The following is a 5092-nucleotide window of genomic DNA, read 5'->3' as shown; positions in this document are numbered from 1 at the left end:
GACTGACGAAAACGGACGTCAGATGAAGAAGTTATGAATTTATAACGGAGTTTTCCTGTTCCGGCTTACTAAAAATAAATAATAAAAATAAAGTCAAAATTAGCCGACGGAATCTAAACGAAAGTTGTAGAGCGTAGTCTCACCTACGCGTGGATATAAAGAACGTTGAAAACGAAGTTCGTATGAGGAAGATATGAACTTTTGAAGTTTATTAAATAATTAAAATATTAAATTTAAATATAAATTCGGATATTATCCAAAGGGGGGGAGTCACCGGGCTTATCCGGGTTACGCCCAACGTACCTGGATTTACGGCCAGCGAAAATCGAGGATCCAGCCCCCTATAAAAGGAAGTCGAGGCTGTCGAGTTTCAGTTGCTATTTTCTTTCCTTCTTTCGCGTTTTTACCTCATTTTGCGTGCAAGAATTATCCCAAAGCCCCGATATCATTCCCGAGACCCGAAGCAAGCCCCGAAGCCCCGAAGATCCCAAGAAGTAAAATTTCCAAGCCGAAGCTCTGCCCGCAAGGGGCCCGTTTTTGTGAAGATCTTCCAGATCTGCCGAAGAATACTACTTCTACAAGCCGTAGTGCTGTCCGATCATTTTCTGATCAAGTGAGTGTGTAGTCACTTTCTTCTAATGCATAATTATGAAGTATTTTATACGAAATACGTGTTATGTGTATATTTTTTTTGTTATATGTGTGAATGTATATTCACTTTCTTCTATCTCATAGATATGATTTATTCTCTATGAAATATGTGTTATGTGTATGTGTCTCATCTGTTGTTTGGAATATGTATTGAATGAGAATGCTATACAGGTTTTAAACTATGTATAAAAATATATATTTTTATCTACTAATATGTTGGGTAGAACATGGTGTAACAATTGACAAAAATCGGTCCAGGATTTGTCGGTCAATCACCCCGAATATTATTATAATAAAAACTATTGTGTATTAATCGGTATTATTATAAATAATTATTCACATATTTGCGATTAAATCCTTTATATTCAAGTGAGACCAATATTTGATATTTAAGCTTCATAATATCTACTATAAACGAAATCTAACAAATGGGAATGATTAAATTTTATAAGTAAAATATATAATTATTTATACCACAAATATGCATTAAAAGCCATATAATGTAACTATGTGATGCATGTATACGTGTGTATACATGGATAAAAGATATATATATATATATATATATATATATATATATATATATATATATATATATATATATATATATATTGAATGGAAAGCTCTAGCAAACTAGAAGGACGTAACCAAGTTATACACCTGCCTTCCATTCCATTACTTGTCAGGCAACTAATTGATGTACTTCTAAATCTCAATTGGGATCTTAGGGCCCACATAACCTCACACAAAGTCTTCAAACACAATCTGGAAGAAATATCATCCAGGACTATTACGAAATTTTGTATCCCCCTTTCTTCTCTATCTCTCTCACTTGCATACTCACAAATACTTCTCTATCTCTCTCACTTGCATACTCACAAATACTTCTCTATCTCTCTCACTTGCATACTCACAAATACCTCACATGCTTGATATCTTTGGAACTATTTCAAATCTACTTCCATATCTTCATTCGATCATGAAACTGTACAAAAAAAAAATCTGATCAAATATCTCACTACTGAATTCATTTTTAGATAACACTCTTCACATGCCCCTTCATCTTCTCAACTCTCTCTCTCTCGTGTTCCTTTAGATCACAGAAAAACCCAGCAACAACCGAAGTTGTTGCCTTCTTCAACCCAACCTCTCGTATTCCTTCCATTTTTGGCAGACTGACCGATAACCACAAAACCACCGCCATGGCCAATTGAAGCAAGCCTCCGATCGCAAACAGGACCGTCGACACTGCTTACTGGAGAAGAAGAATCGGCGACAACCACTATTTACCCTCCTGTCTTCATCTCTTTTCAACCCTCAAGCAGTTTCTCGTCATTCCTTACTCCTCCATTGATCTCAGGTAACCATATATCGTTCTTTTCTATTCAGAACACATTTCAAAAATCCCGAAGAACAACCAACACCTGCCATGGTGGCCGGTGGCATGAACAGTCCCGAAAAGATAATCCCGATGATGGGTTCGATACTAAACAAACATATATAGTTTCCTTATTACGTTACCTTCCTGTTTCTAGGTGTATAGTTCGACTCCAAGAATCCCGGAGCAAAACCCGCTCAAAACTCGATCTTCCCGACACTTCTCGACTCTCACTACTAACGTGAGTCTCCATGGCCCCTTTTTACTTTGTTAAACAGTTATGGGGGGGGGGGGGGGGGGGGGAATACACACAAGCATATGATATTACAGGTTCAAACTATAAGAAATTGCATGAGTTCATAAAATTTTAAATGTTACATTTATTACTTATATGACACTTTTATACATATTGTGACTGTTTTTGTGTCGCATAAAAGCTTTTATCCACAACAAAAAAAAATACACTATTCACGTAAAATGGAGTTATGAACTTCTTACCTTATAAAACTTGCTGTACTTATTATTATATCAAAATGAAACATTAAAAATCTCCAAATTTTGTATCTTTACATGTTATTCTATTATTTACATATATGTGAATAATTATACGTAATATGTTACTGTTATTATATATAGGTCACTTTTGAGTATAAAAATGTCCAAAATTATAGACTTATATAAACCCAATAAGACATACATGTGTACTAATATGTCGACTAATTGTTATATATAAAAATAATAATAATAATAATAATAGTAATTTTTGGATGTTTAATATTGTCATCTTATAAAATATTAAATATTTGGTTACTAGAATATATGTTAAATTTCTAGCTGTTATTATAAACTGTAGGTTTATATATAATGATCGTTAAAATTGTGGATTTTCACTTGGTTTGAAAATTTGCTATCGTTCCGAATACAGCCGTTATGCGGCTTGAGTATTTGTTATAGTTCAAAGATAAATAACTTTATATAACTAAAGAATTGTGAACAAAATACGGGATCTTTATGTGAGTTTATTTTTCATCAAACTAAGAATATGAACTTAGTGAAGCCCTCTGTAATAACCGTTAATCCCCAAGGAGCGGAGAATGTTATGTATAGATCTATACGGATTGACACCCCGTCCGCGGTTGCTAGCTACAACCTTCGTATGACGAGACAAAACGGACGATAACTTCTTATTCTATGTCATTGTTGTTTTGACGTTGATGAAGCGTCGTTGGAACTATTTTATATCTAACAGAGGCGGATACAAGTCTTATAGCTCGGTTATTAAACTCTACATAACCCCGGAAATCCATTACCAAAAATATTAATATGAATCAAAACGGAAGGTATTGGTGTTATTGTTTTAGTGAAATTATTTATTTACATAAGGTAAATAATTGGTAATTCACTTATTGAAAATATATGAATTGCTATTTATATATTCTAAATAATATTGATTTTGAGATCTTATACTGATTCAAGAAAATATGTTCATCTAATTTATATTTATTTGAAATTTATAAAGATGTATGTTTCCTTGGTTTGTAGTTCTTACATTCATAAAAATTGTGTTTTATTTTATAAAACTCTCGGCGTCAAAACCTATGGAGCTCACCAACAATTTTGTTGACGTATTTTTAAAATGTGTGTATTCTCAGGTAAATAAGAAGTCGAAGGTATGGCGTTGGTGCTAAGGAAATATTATTTCCTTACTATTAAATAATCGTGATATGTTTCTTTTTCTTTTTATCGTCAATTGTTAAAATATTGTAATGCTTTCTTTTTTTAAAAAAAAAAATTTGAAAGTTTGTAATATATTAATTATTGTACTTTAAATGTTCAACATATATGGTTGACTGTGATTCAATTTATAACGTTGTAACTCCGGCATTTTCCGCCGTTGGTCGGGGTGTGACACATGGGTAGATAGTTTTGTGATAAACAGATGAGGGGCGTCAATGTTGTTTTTGATTCAGTCATCTAGCGGAGATTAGATGACTACCACAGACTTTTCTAGACAATCCTGTGGAACTCTAGCAGGTTCACCACCTGTAGGTGTTAGTGAAATTGGGTGTTCATTCGCTGTACTCCATCCCCATCATGGTTGCCTTATTTGACATATATTGCTGGGAAACCCCCGAATGCATGTGTTGTCGTCCCGATTAAATATTCTTAGACTAGGTCCCTTGTGTTAGTTGTTTTAGGGACGTAAAGTGAGAATAACGGGAATGGGTAATTGGGTTATTATTGGTTAATGATATTAAATTAATTATTTATTATGGGTTGAAAACTCTATATGCTCACCAGACTCCCAAGCCTGACCCACTCGATTTCTTTGTATTACAGGTAGTGGCGCCAGAGCATAAGTTGGATGATTTGTCAGGATATTTTGGATTATAGACCTGTTGTTGTAAATAACTGTTGTAAGGTCTGTATTGAAATGTTTATGCTTTTGGTCTGTTTATCGGAACATGACATCCCAAGTATTGTAATATAATGAAAAATACATTTCTTTAAGAAATGCTTTGGAAAATCTTATTTTTATCATATTTCATTTTAGGAACAAATTCCGCAACTGTTTTAATCAAAGGATTACTTTGAAAATATTTTAAAAGCATAAATTAAACCGGTCTTTTATGGCCGTGATTTTGGAGATGTCACAGTTGGTATCAGAGCATTAGTTTAAGCGAACTAGGAATTTGTAGGATTTCTAGACTTAAACTTAGAATGCTAAGTGAAATTATGAGATGTGTGTCTGTTATATTTTCGACACGAGCACTAGTTTATTTTAGGAAAATTGCCTAAAATTCTTTTATGTGCTAAATGTTATATGTTTGCCATATATAGTATTATTTGTTCGGATCTATGGTCTGTTGCCGACCGGATCTAGAAACCTTATGTGTGTAGGATTCTAAGCTTACGTTTACGATATTAGAACTAGCATGTAAACGTTTTGGAGTGATAAGGATTATTTGAATATCTATCATGAATGAGGATCTAAATTCACCTTATTTGCTATGTAGATCAAAAATGGTAAGAACCAGAAGTGGCGTTGGAAACGCAGATGAA

At 33.5% G+C, this 5092-nt stretch overlaps 1 long non-coding RNA gene across 1 annotated transcript; it reads left to right on the top strand.

The window, feature by feature from the left end:
• Positions 1-1475: 1475 nt before the first annotated feature.
• LOC145033592 (uncharacterized) lies at positions 1476-3859 on the top strand. The gene is made up of 3 exons (XR_013677614.1): positions 1476-2011; positions 2187-2270; positions 3682-3859. It is a non-coding gene; the product is annotated as an uncharacterized LOC145033592 (long non-coding RNA).
• The last annotated feature ends 1233 nt before the right edge of the window (positions 3860-5092 follow it).

The sequence above is a fragment of the Lactuca saligna genome, chromosome 3 (assembly GCF_052625555.1).
Source record: "Lactuca saligna cultivar CGN05327 chromosome 3, ASM5262555v1, whole genome shotgun sequence".
In the NCBI taxonomy this organism is placed as follows: domain Eukaryota; kingdom Viridiplantae; phylum Streptophyta; class Magnoliopsida; order Asterales; family Asteraceae; genus Lactuca; species Lactuca saligna.
The sequence above is the reverse complement of the archived record's forward strand: the minus strand, read 5'-3'. Positions and strand labels throughout refer to the sequence as shown.